This window comes from Salmo salar, chromosome ssa06 (assembly GCF_905237065.1).
Source record: "Salmo salar chromosome ssa06, Ssal_v3.1, whole genome shotgun sequence".
Classification (NCBI taxonomy): Eukaryota; Metazoa; Chordata; class Actinopteri; order Salmoniformes; family Salmonidae; genus Salmo; species Salmo salar.
In genome coordinates this window covers 13018845-13037574 of record NC_059447.1, presented here as the reverse complement: position 1 = coordinate 13037574, position 18730 = coordinate 13018845, and the positions used below count along the sequence as shown (strand labels likewise).

The 18730-nt window shown below is 42.5% G+C and overlaps 1 long non-coding RNA gene across 1 annotated transcript in view; it reads right to left on the bottom strand.

Moving 5' to 3' along the window:
* The window catches only part of LOC106606238 (uncharacterized), a 30101-nt gene extending 23661 nt beyond the window's left edge, over positions 1-6440 (bottom strand). The window contains exons 1-3 of the long non-coding RNA XR_001329010.2: positions 6289-6440; positions 3671-3722; positions 275-533 (exon numbers count right to left, since the gene is read on the bottom strand). This is a non-coding gene — a long non-coding RNA (uncharacterized lncRNA). The remainder of the gene's footprint in view (positions 1-274; positions 534-3670; positions 3723-6288) is intronic.
* Between the last annotated feature and the right edge of the window lie 12290 nt (positions 6441-18730).

Genomic DNA, 18730 nt, shown 5'->3' with positions numbered 1-18730 from the left:
TAAAATGACATGGTCTAATTGACTGAACAACCAAAAACACATATTGAAGTTTAGCTTTCTTAATGAATCAGAAAATTAATGGTTATTTCTGGTTGTTTATCAAAGTTAGCTGTAGTATACCCCTTTGTTGTTTTTCAAGCTAATGCTAAGATGTAGGTCAGTAAACAAAACCATATTTGGGTTGCTGACTCTCAGAGCCAATAGATGATTTGCTAGGGACATAAACGGAAGAAATGCATACATTTCTAATATCCTCTCTAAGCACTCTACTCACATCCCACTACAAGGATCACTGCCGGACCAGGGGAATCCTCTCTGCCGCTCACCGCACAGGAGTAGCTGCCTGCATCCTCCCTGCCTACCGGGTCTAGTTCCAGGTAATTGGCCATAACCTTGACCTTGTTGGTATAGGTCAAAGGTTGTGTCCCTGTACCAGGTGTAGGTGGGATTCTCTCTGATGAAGTAGGAGCCACAGGTCAGGACGGCCCTCTCGCTGTCCACAACTAGGTCAGGGGTCAAATCAACATGGAGCCCTGGGTAGAGTGGGGGTCATTTTAATTTAGTTTTGATTTGATTTCAAACAAAATAGCTTTATTAGATCAAGTCAAACCCAGGAAAATAACAGACAGTAAGGTAAAGCATAATAGATTCTCCTCCCAAAGCTTCCAGAAGATTCTCCTCTTATATTGTGTCTCAAAATTACGGAGACATCCGTTGACGGACAGCGGGATGATTGTCAGTCAAAAAACACGTGCTTTTGTTGGCCTTTGTGCAGACTTTGTGCGAATACAATAGAAAATAGCTGTCTTAAGTTGAACATTTGACGGACAAAAACGGACAATGATGAATTGTCACGTTTAACCTGACTCCTGGATTCCCCATCCACCCCCCAGGAGTGACATTAGTCCAAAACAGGAAGCTGAAGGTGCCTGAATTGCTCTCTCTCAGGTCTGTGATTCTAAGCGTGTAAGAGCAGGGTATGGTCAAAGAAGAGCCCTTTAAAACCCTAGGATGCATATGTCTGGTCAAAATGACCCGGCCTAATGTTTTTTTGCTCTATTGATCCCCCCAAAATGTCATCATCTAATATTCCAGGAATTCATTAAATACGGTGTATTTAATGTTCCAACATTCTAGTTTTGTTTTTTAATTTCTTATTTTTTTAAGTAAAAATGGTTTTTGCATCGCTAACCCCAAGTTTTCATATGTGGGTCAAATATGACCCGTAGGTATTTCCTATGGAATTCACTACATTGCACTCGTCAAACTGACCTTTCTTTTTGCTGCAACAATAAAATCAATGTAATTAATAAAGTATTTATTAAATATCTTGTTTTTAGTGTTCGGTAATCACAGTTTTCGTTTCTCCTTTTTAACTCATTGAGTAAAATGAGTTTTTGCATAACTACCCCAAGTTTACATATGTCGGGTAAAAATATTACCCATACACATTTCTCATGGAATTTGATAGGAACCTTTGATCCTAGTACATTTTTCCAGTCAGGAATATATTTACAGTGGACAACACATCTGCAGTCAACAATTTCACAATACTGGAAGACAATTATGCTCATCATCTGATACATGCAAGTATTTTACAAAAAGTTGACCTCACAAAACATTTGATGTCTTCAGATAAAAAAATATTCTATAACATTTGCACGTCCATCATTACAGAAGTTAGAGAGAAATGTATACTATATAATAATAATAATAATAATAATCTATCTATCTAACCTGATCTTGATCTTAGCCAGCTAGCCATGCAGCTAGTATAAGTTAGTCTGTTTGTCGGTTGGTCGGATATAATGTTTCGCCCCAAAAATTTAATCAGCCAGCTAATCAGAGAGAGGGGGGTGGGGGTAGGGGAGTAGTTGGAAGATGACTAGGAGAATGTGGGAGGGGGGGGTCTAAACTTAGCCACACTAATGCTAAAATAATTGGAGACAGCAAAAGGGACAGAGTGGAGAGAGGTCAACAAAGAGGAACTAAAGGCCTTTATGTGTTTAACAGCTGGAATGTCTCCACACGGGAGCCACATTTTGGATCCACTGCAGAATCCAATGTATAAGGTCACCAAGTCGGTCGGAAGATATGAGGATATCCGTCGCTACCTGAGGCTTGATGACAAGAGGACCAGAGTGTTCAGAGAGGCAACGGACCACCTGGCAGCCTTCCAGTATGTGTGGGACCTTTTCTTAGCAAACTGTAGAGGAAGGTTCATCCCCAGCGACTGGATGAGCAGCTTGTGCCGTTCCGGGGCAGAAGCAGGTTCGCACAGTACATGCCCAGCAAACCTGCCAAATATGGCATACAGATCTTCTGGGTGTGTGACGCAAGAGTCCCCTATGCCATTGATGGCATAGTCTACACAGGCTGACAGCCAGCAGAGGAGGTTCAGAACAACCTTGGAGAGAGCGTTGTCCGAAAGTTGTTCAGTGGAATGAGACAAACAGGTGAAATAGTACGCTCTGTAAGTATTATTTCAATACCTCGCTCAGCCTTGTTTATCTTTTCTAGTGTGTATTTTAGATAGACATTTTAATCATTATTGTGAGATGTTGTTATCTTGAATCCAAAAAGAATTTAATAGAAATTCCAAATGTATAATTTTGGAAATAAAGTAAATTGACAATTTGTCCCTTTGTTTTGAATCACAAGTCGCAACATCACAATGGACAACTTCTTTACTAGTGTACCTCTGGGAAAATAACTTGACAATTGTGGGGACTCTATGACAAAACAAGCCAGACATACCAACAATTATGAAGCCATCCAAGTTCAAGAAGGTGCATCGCTCCGAGTTTGGTTTTAATGGCAACTTGGCCATGGTGAGTTATGTGCTGAAGCAGCGAAAGGCTGTTGCCCTCCTGAGCACCCTGCATGATGACAAAGCGGTGGATGAGGCCTGTGCGAAGAAGAAGCCAGAGATGATCCAATACAATAACTGCACAAAAGGAGGAGTGGACATTATGGATCAGATGGTGCGTAATTACACATGCAAACGCCAGTCAAGGAGGTGGCCGATGGTGCTGTGATACAACCTGCTGGATGTTGCCACCTCAATGCTTACACCATATTTATGGCACAGAAGCCCAACTTCATGGTAGGTGTGAACAGCACCTGAAAGCTGTTCATCAAGGAGCTGGTCAAAGAGCTTGTGATCCCACACATGCAGAGGCTCATAGAAGGCTGTTGCAACCTACCAAAGGTCATCACTGAGGAAATGGAAAGATGTAGGGTGATGAGAGAGCCATGCCACCACCACTCACAGCAGCCAGGGCCATAAGAAGAAGAGGCGCCAGCTCTGCCCAAGCGCAAAGGATAGAAAAGTCAGCTGCTGGTGATCTCAGTGCAACACACCCGTCTGCAAAGAGCACAGTCACATGCTTGTTGTTTGTAACAAATGCATGGACTAAGACAGCATAAGTAAGCATGACACACACATACAGACACACAAGAAGTAAGAAGTACATTTGTGGTGTTGAAATCTGTGCCATCTGCTCCAAGAGAGTTTCGAGTTCCTTTTCTGTGAAACCAACGAAAGAGAAGTAGTGTGAGGTTTAGTTTTCAAATGAACACAGTACACACCAATAAATCCAGATCATTCCTTTTCAGGGGGTAAACAAACAAGTACAACTAAAATGTCATTTAATCTCAACTAGTTTACCTGTAGTCATGAGCAGGATGAATACCAGGTTGGAGTGTTGAGATTCACCACCCTGCAGAGATAGAAGATGGTGGAGAAGAGGATACAAAAGCATCATCATCATCATTATCAAGACAGAACATACTTCATGTACAGTATACTAACCAGTCAACATCATCATGACAGAACATACTTCATGTACAGTATACTAACCAGTCATTATCATCATCATGACAGAACATACTTCATGTACAGTATACTAACCAGTCAACATCATCATCATGACAGAACATACTTCATGTACAGTATACTAACCAGTCAACATCATCATCATGACAGAACATACTTCATGTACAGTATACTAACCAGTCAACATCATCATGACAGAACATACTTCATGTACAGTATACTAACCAGTCAACATCATCATTACAGAGCATACTTCATGTACAGTATACTAACCAGTCATTATCATGACAGAACATACTTCATGTACAGTATACTAACCAGTCAACATCATCATGACAGAACATACTTCATGTACAGTATACTAACCAGTCAACATCATCATCATGACAGAACATACTTCATGTACAGTATACTAACCAGTCAACATCATCATCACGACAGAACATACTTCATGTACAGTATACTAACCAGTCAACATCATCATCACGACAGAACATACTTCATGTACAGTATACTAACCAGTCAACATCATCATCATGACAGAACATACTTCATGTACAGTATACTAACCAGTCAACATCATCATCATGACAGAACATACTTCATGTACAGTATACTAACCAGTCAACATCATCATGACAGAACATACTTCATGTACAGTATACTAACCAGTCAACATCATCATTACAGAGCATACTTCATGTACAGTATACTAACCAGTCATTATCATGACAGAACATACTTCATGTACAGTATACTAACCAGTCAACATCATCATGACAGAACATACTTCATGTACAGTATACTAACCAGTTAACACCATTATCGTGACAGAACATACTTCATGTACAGTATACTAACCAGTCAACACCATTATCATGACAGAACATACTTCACGTACAGTATACTAACCAGTCAACATCATCATCATGACAGAACATACTTCATGTACAGTATACTAACCAGTCAACACCATTATCGTGACAAAACATACTTAATGTGCAGTATACTAACCAGTCAACATTATCATGACAGAACATACTTCATGTACAGTATACTAACCAGTCAACATCATCATGACAGAACATACTTCATGTACTGTATACTAACCAGTCAACATCATCATCATGACAGAACATACTTCATGTACAGTATACTAACCAGTCAACATCATCATGACAGAACATACTTCATGTACAGTATACTAACCAGTCATTATCATGACAGAACATACTTCATGTACAGTATACTAACCAGTCAACACCATTATCATGACAGAACATACTTCATGTACTGTATACTAACCAGTCATCATCATCATGACAGAAAGTACTTCATGTACAGTATACTAACCAGTCAACATCATTATCATGACAGAACATACTTCATGTACTGTATACTAACCAGTCATCATCATCATGACAGAACATACTTAATGTACAGTATACTAACCAGTCAACATCATCATCATCATCATGACAGAACATCATGTACAGTATACTAACCAGTCAACATCATCATCATTACAGAGCATACTTCATGTACAGTATACTAACCAATTAACATCATCACGACGGAACATACTTCATGTACAGTATACTAACCAGTCAACATCATCATCATTACAGAGCATACTTCATGTACAGTATACTAACCAGTTAACACCATTATCGTGACAGAACATACTTCATGTACAGTATACTAACCAGTCAACATCATCATGACAGAACATACTTCATGTACAGTATACTAACCAGTCATTATCATGACAGAACATACTTAATGTACAGTATACTAACCAGTCAACATCATCATCATGACAGAACATACTTCATGTGCAGTATACTAACCAGTCAACATCATCAAAATGACAGAACATACTTCATGTACTGTATACTAACCAGTTAACACCATTATCATGACAGAACATACTTCATGTACAGTATACTAACCAGTCAACATCATTATCATGACAGAACATACTTTATGTACAGTATACTAACCAGTCAACATCATCATGACAGAACATACTTCATGTACAGTATACTAACCAGTCAACATCATCATCATGACAGAACATACTTCATGTACAGTATACTAACCAGTCATTATCATGACAGAACATACTTCATGTACAGTATACTAACCAGTCATTATCATGACAGAACATACTTCATGTACAGTATACTAACCAGTCATTATCATGACAGAACATACTTCATGTACAGTATACTAACCAGTCAACATCATCATCATGACAGAACATACTTCATGTACAGTATACTCAATTAAAAATAATATGAGAAGAAATACTATGATATGAAAAGTATGAGACGACACACAAGGCCTGATCAGAGGAACATCTGTTCATAAGTACAACATACATAATACTAACATATATATGACTAAATGGCTTATTACATTCAACGTTCAGTAACAGAGACTCTTACCATGTTGAAACAGGAGTCCAGTAACAGAGACTCTTACCATGTTGAAACAGGAGTCCAGTAACAGAGACTCTTACCATGTTGAAACAGGAGTCCAGTGGGAGTTCTTTCTCACTGTCACTAGAACAGTAGAAACACTTGGACAGACACTGATGGACTTCCTCTTCTCTTCTTCTCTTTTTGTCAGCATTTTTTTCTAGTTGTTCCACAATAAAAAATCTATTTGTGTGTTGGTTCTTCTATCCTTGTTTGCCCTCACAGCTAAGGGTAGAAGTGCTCTACACTCACCGGACAGTTTATTAGATACACCCATCTACTACCGGGTCGGACCCCCCTTTGCCTCCAGAACAGCCTGAATTATTAGGGGCATTTTACAAGATGTCGGAAACGTTTCACAGGGATGTTGGTCCATGCTGACACGATGATGGTATCACACAGTAGGTTGGACAGCAGTACATTCACGTTGTGAACTGCCCGTTCCATCTCATCCCAATGATGCTCTATTGCACTTGTAAAACTCATTCCACGGAGCATTTGCGGGTTTTCACTTCAACCTTGTACCTCACCTGGTTGTCTAGATCTTAATTGAAAGGAAAAACCTCAAAACCCGCAGACACTCGGCCCTCCATGGAATGAGTTCGACACCCCTGTTCTATTGGGTTGAGGACTGGGGACTGAGCAGGCCACTCAAGTAAACTGAACTCGCTTTCATGTTCCAGGCCGATGCTGTTCCCCTCCTCAGTTCTCTTCTGTTGGTGATCGCCCATTGGAGCCTCTTCTTAGTTGAATTAGTTAAAGAGGATGACTACTGATAAATAAGGAAAAGAAACACACTAGACCTTATAGTAGTTTATTAGTAGACAGTCTTATGAAAACCCCACAGCACCACACTAGACCTTATAGTAGTTTATTAGTAGACAGTCTCATGAAAACCCCACAGCACCACACTAGACCTTATAGTAGTTTATTAGTAGACAGTCTTATGAAAACCCCACAGCACCACACTAGACCTTATAGTGGTTTATTAGTAGACAGTCTTATGAAAACCCCACAGCACCACACTAGACCTTATAGTGGTTTATGAGTAGACAGTCTCATCCATATGAGTGAAAGGTGGATAAGACTTATTCTTCATCTTATGTTCTAACTAAGCTGTTTTATTCTGACTCTGTGTTATGTGAATTAAGTTATCAATGTTCTTAAACCGAACTTCAATGAAACTACTCAGTCTACCCCACCAGTGTGTGTAAGATTCTGGTTGAATGAAGCAGACGGATAGCCAGCCTAAAAGGGTCAAAACGTTTATTTATGAGAGCTCTGCCCTTCTCATTTTAACAGTGTCTTATTCACACACAGTATTGGAATATAGTTTTTAACCCATTATTATAGCCTTATTTCGAATACATTTCAACAGGTTATAGGGTTTCTGAGTGAAATCATTTAGTCAACCCTTTAATCATATCATTTCCATTACACTCTGTCCTTATAGAACTCATACAGAGAGTTAAAGAGGAACATAAATCCAGTCTGAAGAAGTTTAGGTTTGTGTTTGAAGGCACCGAAGAGGAATCTGTTTCACCTGTCCTTGTGATTGTCTCCACCCCCTCGAGGTGTTGTTTATTATCCCTGTGTCAGTTTGTCTTGTATGTTTTTTCAACCGACGTGTTTTTCCTGTACTCCTTGTTCTATTCTCTTTTGTTAGTCCACCCGGTTTTGACCCTTGCCTGTTTGCATACCCGCCTGCCTGACCAGTTTGCCTGCCCTGACCTTGAACCTGCCTGCCACTCTGTACCCCCTGGTCTCTGAACTGGTTTTGACCTTTTTGCCTGTCCACGACCATTCTCTTGCCTACCCCTTTTGGATTGTTCAATAAATATCAAATTCTCAAACCATCTGCCTCCCGTGTCTGCATCTGGGTCTTGCCTTGTGCCCTTATAAGGAAGAAACTCCCCTCAACAGCATCTACACTAGGGTTAAATGGCAGGAACCCAGTTACCAAGATTTACTGGGATTTACCGCCCCAAAATAACTGCGAGAAACCGTTAAATTGTGAAAAAATTGTAAATTGTGAAAGGTAGGACTACATTTGCTGCAGCATAGCCCATGCTACAGTAATATAAGGACCGAATGAGCGTCTAATATACCCATCTCCATCTGGCTTTCAGGGGTCACCTTGTTTTTTAATTGTAAATATATATTTTTTTAATTGCAGCTGCAGAGTTTTAAAACAGCCAATCCCCCTAATATCATTTTAAATCAGCATGAGCACTCAGTGTTTCTCTCGCACATCAGCAACTCCATTCAAATTGCATCCAAAATAGATATTCCTGTTTTAGATATTATATATATATATATATATACAGTGGCGACCCGTCATTCAGGGAAGGTGGGGCAGAGCCAGCAGAAAATACGGAGCGTTGCACCATGATTGGCTCAGTATTTTGTCACTCATGTGGACAGTATGTCAACACCAAGTCTAAGAGTAGAGCTACAAAATTGGAACTCCTTGGGTGCTGCCATAGAGTTACATTAGAAGTTCCCATCCAAGAAGGCTCAACGTCATTGGCCAAAGACAAAATGACGTCAAATTATGTTATACCTACAGTAGCTTTGACTGGACTGATCATGTCAACATCCTACTTTCAAAATCTTAGCTAGCAGTCATCATGAATCAAGTCGACAATCTACTGGCAAATGCTTTTTAATCCTTGTCATATGAAGAGAAATGATGAAGAAAAATTGTAGATTAAACGTATCGGTTCTCATCGGCCATTGGACCTAAACATTACACAAGTTGGAAATCGCAAATTCAACAATGAGTGGTTTGGAAGGAATCAGTGACAGTGGCTAACTGCAAGCATTACAAAGCAATCCAATTTGTAAGTCGCTCTGGATAAGAGCCTCTGCTAAATGACATAAATGTAAATATGTAAATGCAATCACTAGCCTGCTATTCAGTGGAGTGCCTGTGTGGTCCCAAATCTGGAATTAAGGGGATTTTTTCGAAGTTTAAAATGATAAACATTCAACATTGGCCATGCTGTCAATGAAGCATGATTTGTACCATGCTCAAAACAACTTAACTCGGAACTGCGAAAACTTGACCTCAGTGTGTTCAAGACAACTGGAAAGTCTGGAATAAACAAGCTCCGACAGGGGGAAAATACGTTTTGAACGGTCATCCAACTCGGAATTGTAAATCCTTTCTAGAGCTACGACCTGAAGATCAATGACGTCATCATGATTCGACCTTGTTTTTTTTCCCAAGTTCCCAGTTGTTTTGAAAGCACCATTAATCCAGAGAATGTCAGACTTTGATGACAAAATTTGCCCACGATGGACCGCCACACCACCTTCCTGTTCAAGTGAGCACAGCACAAGGTGAGTCCAAAAATGTATTGTATGCTGCTGCATAAATTATGTAATATGCCAGGGAAATATGTATACTGTAGCTAAGAAAGTAATACTAAGGGTATGTTGTGTAGTAAGATATTAGTAGCCCATGTGCCTCACCCTAATAATTTGGTCTATTTACCCCTCTTAATTTCACCTACTGTTTTGACGGTGGTGCACATGTAGCCTATGACCTGTTTTAGAGAAATGTAATCATCGAATATTGTAAGAGCTTTCATTGTCTGCTTATATGCCCCCTTTATTTATCCAACGGTTCTGACTTGGTGTACAGGGAGAACACTAAGAACGTCCCATGTTCTGAATTCTGTCGCTGTACATTTCAAAAGTGCTGAACAAATAGTTTTATTGACTACATCCATCCTAGCTCGCTCATTAATGTCTTAATCGAAATTATGGATTGCCTCTTATCTGATTGTCGTCCCCTTATGCCATAGTTTGTACATCTCAATTGTCAGTAGAAACCACATTTGTTTAAGCAAGTCAGCCATATCAAGTATATCAACTCAGCCACGCTCAAGGTCCTAAACAATATCGTAACCGCCATCGATAACAAACAATACTGTGCTGCCGTATTCATTGACCTGGCCAAAGCTTTCGACTCTGTCAATCACCACATCCTCATCGGCAGACTCAATAGCCTTGGTTTCTCAAATGATTGCATCGCCTGGTTCACCAACTACTTCTCTGATAGAGTTCAGTGTGTCAAATCGGAGGGCCTGTTGTCCGGACCTCTGGCAGTCTCTATGGGGGGTGCCAAAGGGTTCAATTCTTGGGCCAACTCTTTTCTCTGTATACATCAATGATGTCGCTCTTGCTGCTGGTGAGTCTCTGATCCACCTCTACGCAGACGACACCATTCTGTATACTTCTGGCCCTTCTTTGGACACTGTGTTAACAACCCTCCAGACGAGCTTCAATGCCATACAACTCTCCTTCCGTGGCCTCCAACTGCTCTTAAATACAAGTAAAACTAAATGCATGCCCTTCAACCGATCGCTGCCTGCACCTGCCCGCCTGTCCTGCATAACTACTGTGGACGGTTCTGACTTAGAATATGTGGACAACTACAAATACCTAGGTGTCTGGTTAGACTGTAAACTCTCCTTCCAGACTCACATCAAACATCTCCAATCCAAAGTTAAATGTAGAATTGGCTTTCTATTTCGCAACAAAGCATCCTTCACTCATGCATCCAAACATACCCTCGTAAAACTGACCATCCTACCGATCCTCGACTTCGGCAATGTCATTTACAAAATAGCCTCCAATACCCTACTCAACAAACTGGATGCATCCTATCACAGTGCCATCCGTTTTGTCACCAAAGCCCCATATACTACCCACCACTGCGACCTGTACGCTCTCATTGGCTGGCCTTCGCTTCATAATCGTCGCCAAACCCACTGGCTCCAGGTCATCTACAAGACCCTGCTAGGTAAAGTCCCCCCTTATCTCCGCTCACTGGTCACCATAGCAGCACCCACCTGTAGCACGCGCTCCAGCAGGTATATCTCTCTGGTCACCCCCAAAGCCAATTCCTCCTTTGGCCGTCTCTCCTTCCAGTTCTCTGCTGCCAATGACTGGAATGAACTACAAAAATCTCTGAAACTGGAAACACTTATCTCCCTCACTAGCTTTAAGCACCAGTTGTCAGAGCAGCTCAGATCACTGCACCTGTACACAGCCCATCTATAATTTAGCCCAAACAACTACCTCTTCCCCTACTGTATTTATTTATTTTGCTCCTTTGCACCCCATTATTTCTATTTCTACTTTGCACTTTCTTCTACTACAAATCTACCATTCCAGTGTTTTTACTTGCTATATTGTATTTACTTTGCCACCATGGCCTTTTTTGCCTCCCTTATCTCACCTCATTTGCTCACATTGTATATAGACTTATTTTTCTACTGTATTATTTGTTTGTTTTACTCCATGTGTAACTCTGTGTTGTGGTATATTGTCGAACTGCTTTGATTTATCTTGGCCAGGTCGCAATTGTAAATGAGAACTTGTTCTCAACTTGCCTACCTGGTTAAATAAAGGTGAAAAAATGTAAAAAAAATATCAGCTGTTTTTTTAAAAGGCAGTAAATGGGGCTGAATGAACTGATTCGCTGCCAGACAAGGCTCCGCTGATAGACAGGTGTAGCAGTGGTAAGGTGTTGGAACTACTGTTGGGACTCTGCTGTTGGGACAGCTTTATGTAGGCCCTAACAGTTTGTTGGCACAGTTTTTCACCGTTATAGTGCAAATAATGTAATGTTTAGTGTTGTGTAGTGGCTTTGCTGGCATGCATGCCACTTTATAATTTTTCTTTGTCCCACCAAGATTTACATGCTAAAATTGCCACTGGATATATAGATTTCCTAGCCTTTCAGGTAATCAATTCTACGCAGTTGGACATTATTATTATTTTGCATTTCTTATACCAATACACTATTCAAAGAGTTGTTTTTTGCTGGATGTTAAATACAGCAGCCAGTAGAACTCACCCGTAGTTCGAAAGAAGCTATAGTTGTTATTTATTAAGACCCAACCATTCAATCTTCATGAAGAGAAGTGAAAGCCTTCTGCATCTAATTCTAGTCCTATATTATTCAAAGATGTCATTAAAATGATGAAGATAAGGAAAACAAACTTATTTCATTTAACCGTTGAAAGCGAGGAAGGAATGAGGCAACAATAGAGAGAGAAAGAGGAGGAAGGTTAATAACATTAGGGGAAATGTTATGAAAGGTATGCGTCAGCCTACTAATTATACAAATAGGCACTATTACATTTCAAATTCGAATTCGCTAGCTTATACTTGTAACTTTGTAGACCGCATGTGCTGCACCAGAATCACATTTTCTCTTCTGCTTTATGTTTTGAACGATGTGCATAATTCCAGTCCATATAATACAGTACAGTAATACAGTTCACGCTCAAAAAGATTAGCCTACTAGAACTAGTTTGATTTATTTACCCACACTGGAAACCCAAACAGTGTCCTTCTCTAAAAAAACAAAACAATAGTGAATTAAACTCATTACGTGGAATGTTGTTGTGCTGACTCTGTTTTGGGTTACCCTAATGTGCATGTAGCATTTCCATTTCTTGAACTCAACTATTTGATCTGAATACCGTAAATGGAATCATACACTGTACTCATAGAGTTACAGCTTCTACCCCCAAGCCGTAAGACTCCTGAACAGATAATCAAATGGCTACCCGGACTATTTGCATTGTCTCCCTCACCCCAATTTTAGGCTGCTGTTACTCTCTGTTTATTATCCATGCCTAGTCACTTTACCTCTACCTGTACGGTCAGGTCCATGAGTATTTGGACAATGACACAATTTTCATCATTTTGTCTTTGTACGCCACCACAATGGATTTGAAAGGAAACAATCAAATCAAAGTTTATTTGTCACGTGCGCCGAATACAACAGTTGTAGACTTTACAGTGAAATGCTTACTTACAGGCTCTAACCAATAGTGCAAAAATAAGGTGTGTGTGTGTGTGTGTGTGTGTGTAAGTAAAGAAATAAAACAACAGTAAAAAGACAGTTGAAAATAAGTAGCAAGGCTATATACAGACACCGGTTAGTCAGGCTGATTGAGGTAGTATGTACATGTAGATATGGTTAAAGTGACTATGCATATATGATGAACAGAGAGTAGCAATAGCGTAAAAGAGGGGTTGGCGGGTGGTGGGACACAATGCAGATAGCCTGGTTAGCCAATGTGCAGGAGCACTAGTTGGTCGGGCCAACTGAGATAGTATGTACATGAATGTATAATTAAAGTGACCATGCATATAAGATAAACAGAGAGTAGCAGCAGCGTAAAAGAGGGGTTGGTGGGGGGGCACACAATGCAAATAGTCCGGCTAACCTTTTTGACCTAGACTTGGCACTCCGGTACCGCTTGCCATGTGGTAGTAGAGAAAACAGTCTATGACTGGGATGGCTGGGGTCTTTGACTATTTTTAGGGCCTTCCTCTGGCACCGCCTGGTGTAGAGGTCCTGGATGGCAGGCAGCTTGGCCCCGGTGATGTACTGGGCCGTACTCACTACCCTCTGTAGTGCCGTGTGGTCAGAGGCCGAGCAGTTGCCATACCAGGCAGTGATGCAACCCGTCAGGATGCTCTCGATGGTGCAGCTGTAAAACCTTTTGAGGATCTGAGGACCCATGCCAAATCTTTTCAGTCTCCTGAGGGGGAATAGGTTTTGTCGTGCCCTCTTCACGACTGTCTTGGTGTGCTGGGACCATGTTAGTTTGTTGGTGATGTGGATGCCAAGGAACTTGAAGCTCTCAACCTGCTCAACTACAGCCCCGTCGATGAGAATGGAGGTGTGCTCGGTCTTCCTTTTCCTGTAGTCTGCAATCATCTCCTTTGTCTTGATCACGTTGACTGAGAGGTTGTTGTCCTTGCACCACACGGTCAGGTCTCTGACCTGCTCCCTATAGGCTGTCTCGTCGTTGATCAGGCCTACCATTGTTGTGTCATCGGCAAACTTAAGGATGGTGTTGGAGTCGTGCCTGGCCATGCAGTCATGAGTGAACAGGGAGTACAGGAGGCAACTGAGCACGCACCCCTGAGGGGCCCCCATGTTGAGGATCAGCGTGGCGGATGTGTTGTTACCTACCCTTAACACCTGGGGGCGGCCCGTCAGGAAGTCCAGGATCCAGTTGCAGAGGGCGGTGTTTAGTCCCAGGGTCCATAGCTTAGTGATGAGCTTTGAGGGTACTATGGTGTTGAACGCTGAGCTGTAGTCAATGAATAGCATTCTCACATAGGTGTTCCTTTTGTCCAGCTGTGATAGGGCAGTGTGGAGAGCAATAGAGATCGCATCATCTGTGAATCTGTTGGGGTGGTATGCAAATTGGAGTGGGTCTAGGGTTTCTGGGATAATGGTGTTGATGTTTGCTGCTATAGCAACTACTGTACTTCATATTCTGTAGTTGTCTACTTATTTCATGGTATTCCAGCGTAAATGAGAACTGATTTAATTTGACCTAGTTTACTAGAACTCTGTTCACTTGTTATGATGAAAATATGGAGTCCTTTTGAAAGTTCTTAAGAGACATGCATCTCACCAACATCGGATGTAATGTTTAGCAATGCAACGGAAGATTCTCCTTTCAGGAAGAGCTCATGACGTCTGGCTGCAGTTTGCAGCTGTGAGCTGGAACCTGTCACTCTGATCTGCCACAGACTCTGGCCCGCCCCCCCACATCTGCTGCAAACAGCAATTTCAGAGGACCTCCTGTGCCAGTTTGCAGCCCTGCAGCTGGAGTGTGGGGTGTCTTTGAGGGGGATTACCTCGGCTTTCCATAAATCCAATACATGCTGGAAGGTAGTTATTGTATTTTAAATTGGAAATCAAACCATACATGTAAGTATCCTCTCTGTCCACAGGTTTGTCAATCATAACAATTAAGGAACAACTATAAAGTCTCAGCAAGCTAGGATTCTTATATGCATTCAGTGTTCATCGTTTATAAGGGGAAATATATTCAACCTCAGTTGTCTTTTTTTATATATATTCTATCATTGCCTTGCCAAAAGCCAACCCTACGTCCAAGTCGTGGGAGGAGGAAACAGGTAAAGTACGGGATTGCCAGACAGGGCAAAGTTTTGTGGGTGATGGTTAGTCTATACTCCTTCCACCACCCTCTCCACCAGTCCCGCACTACCACCCCCTCTCCTCTCCTCCAGTCCCCCACCACCTCCTCTCCTCCAGTCCCCAACCACCTCCTCTCCTCCAGTCCCCAACCACCTCCTCTCCTCCAGTCCCGCACTACCACTACCACCCCCCTCTCCTCTCCTCCAGTCCCCAACCACCTCCTCTCCTCCAGTCCCGCACTACCACTACCACCCCCCTCTCCTCTCTTCCAGTCCCATACTACCACCCCCTCTCCTCTCTTCCAGTCCCCCACCACCTCCTCTCCTCCAGTCCCATACTACCACCCCCCTCTCCTCTCCTCCAGTCCCCAACCACCTCCTCCCCTCCAGTCCCATACTACCACTACCACCCCCCTCTCCTCTCCTCCAGTCCCCCACCACCTCCTCTCCTCCAGTCCCGCACTACCACCCCCCTCTCCTCTCCTCCAGCCCCCCACCACCCCCTCTCCTCTCCTCCAGTCCCCCCACCACCTCCTCCCCTCCAGTCCCGCACTACCACTACCACCCCCTCTCCTCTCCTCCAGTCCCCCACCACCTCCTCTCCTCCAGTCCCCAACCACCACCTCTCCTCCAGTCCCACACTACCACTACCACCCCCCTCTCCTCTCCTCCAGTCCCCAACCACCTCCTCTCCTCCAGTCCCATACTACCACCCCCCTCTCCTCTCCTCCAGTCCCCCACCACCTCCTCTCCTCCAGTCCCGCACTACCACTACCACCCCCCTCTCCTCTCCTCCAGTCCCCCACCACCTCCTCTCCTCTCCTCCAGTCCCCCACCACCTCCTCTCCTCCAGTCCCGCACTACCACTACCACCCCCCTCTCCTCTCCTCCAGTCCCCCACCACCTCCTCTCCTCCAGTCCCGCACTACCACTACCACCCCCCTCTCCTCTCCTCCAGTCCCCCACCACCCCCTCTCCTCTCCTCCAGTCCCCCACCACCTCCTCTCCTCCAGTCCCCCACCACCTCCTCTCCTCCAGTCCCGCACTACCACTACCACCCCCCTCTCCTCTCCTCCAGTCCCCCACCACCCCCTCTCCTCTCCTCCAGTCCCCCACCACCTCCTCTCCTCCACTACCACCCCCTCTCCTCTCCTCTAGTCCCCCACCACCTCCTCTCCTCCAGTCCCATACTACCACCCCCCTCTCCTCCAGTCCCCCACCAACTCTGAACTACCCATCAACATATATGCTACACACACTACACACTAACACACACAAACTAGATGTTGCCAGTTCAACCCCCCAGTAACCAAGCTGTCAGAGCAGCAGTCCCTTAAAAAGCATGGGCTGAGGCACACCGCTGAATGTTTGTAGAGTTGCTGAGTAACGGAGGGTAAACAGTATCCAAAGAAAGAAAGGGAGTCTCTCAACAATGGTTGTATTAAATTGTTGGAATCATGTGGCGTGTGACTTCCTTCCTTGATGTTTAGAACAGCAGTGTCTGCACATCCGTCTGAAAAACGTATCCCTTCAGATAGCTGCTATTTTTTTGAAGGTTTTACTTGCAATGATTGTGATGTGTGGTTGTTTTTGCCTACTTTAGTTGAATGCATAGTCAGTGTGGAGTTGAATGGAAATATTTAGTTGAATGGAAGTCGCTAAATGTAGTTTAGTTTGTAGAGCATGGCGCTTGCAATGCCAGGATAGTGGGTTCGATTCCCGGGACCACCATGACTAAGTTGTTTTGGATAAAAGCGTCTTCTAAATGGCAGATTATTATATTATTATTATTATTATTTTTGTAGAAATGTGTCTTGTCATTGTTGTCTGTCTTCAGTCTAGAAGATCTCAGTTGCATTGAACCAAAAGTGGTTGTGGTTTTGTACTATTTTGAGTACTAAACGTTGTCCAGTGCTCATTTTGTGATAACCGATGTGTTACTGTTGTCTGTGGTAAGCAACAGCTGATTTTTTTTACTGTACTTCACCTCTAACAGGCTACATTTCAGGCTCCTATGGGGCAAAACATAATCCAAAACACAACCAGAACAAACTGCAAATGCATCGGAGTTTGTAGAGTCACCAACATCATGTAGTCATTGCGTGTAAGAAATATGGGACTAAATATTAACGATTTGACTACTTTAATACACTCCAAGACAGTGTTTCCCAACTCCGGTCCTCGAGTACCTCCAGGGAAACAACAAAATGTGTGCTGTTGGGAGTAGACTACTCTGGGACCGGAGTTGGGAAACACTGCTCTAAGTGAATTGGTCAGAATACTTATGACTTCTTCAAATGGGTGGACTTGATACGTAACGTGCTTTCATTTCTAAACATTGAAACAGATATGCATAAAATATACCCTCAAATAAAAGGTGAAATTATATACTGTCTAATATTAAATATTTGATATCAAATCCAAAAATGCTGGAAGAGAGAACCAAATTGTAGCTTTACTGTCAAAATACATATGAGGACCGTATACGCATTTCTATTCCCTCTACTCAGTCTCCCTGCTTCTGCTCCTAACCTGTCCTGTATAAAAATAATCAAAAGGAATTAAGGTTGTGTGTTTATACCTCTATCTGGTCCAGAAGGTTGGGTGTTTATACCTCTATCTGGTCCAGAAGGTTGTGTGTTTATACCTCTATCTGGTCTAGAAGGTTGTGTGTTTATACCTCTATCTGGTCCAGAAGGTTGTGTGTTTATACCTCTATCTGGTCTAGAAGGTTGTGTGTTTATACCTCTATCTGGTCCAGAAGGTTGTGTGTTTATACCTCTATCTGGTCCAGAAGGTTGGGTGTTTATACCTCTATCTGGTCCAGAAGGTTGTGTGTTTATACCTCTATCTGGTCCAGAAGGTTGGGTGTTTATACCTCTATCTGGTCCAGAAGGTTGTGTGTTTATACCTCTATCTGGTCCAGAAGGTTGGGTGTTTATACCTCTATCTGGTCCAGAAGGTTGTGTGTTTATACCTCTATCTGGTCCAGAAGGTTGTGTTTTTATACCTCTATCTGGTCTAGAAGGTTGGGTGTTTATACCTCTATCTGGTCCAGAAGGTTGTGTGTTTATACCTCTATCTGGTCCAGAAGGTTGTGTGTTTATACCTCTATCTGGTCCAGAATGTTGGGTGTTTATACCTCTATCTGGTCCAGAAGGTTGTGTGTTTATACCTCTATCTGGTCTAGAAGGTTGGGTGTTTATACCTCTATCTGGTCCAGAAGGTTGTGTGTTTATACCTCTATCTGGTCCAGAATGTTGGGTGTTTATACCTCTATCTGGTCCAGAAGGTTGTGTGTTTATACCTCTATCTGGTCCAGAATGTTGGGTGTTTATACCTCTATCTGGCCATCCACCAAATTCACTTCAATATTCACCACCAACATTGACCAATATCAGTCAATGCTAAAATTAAA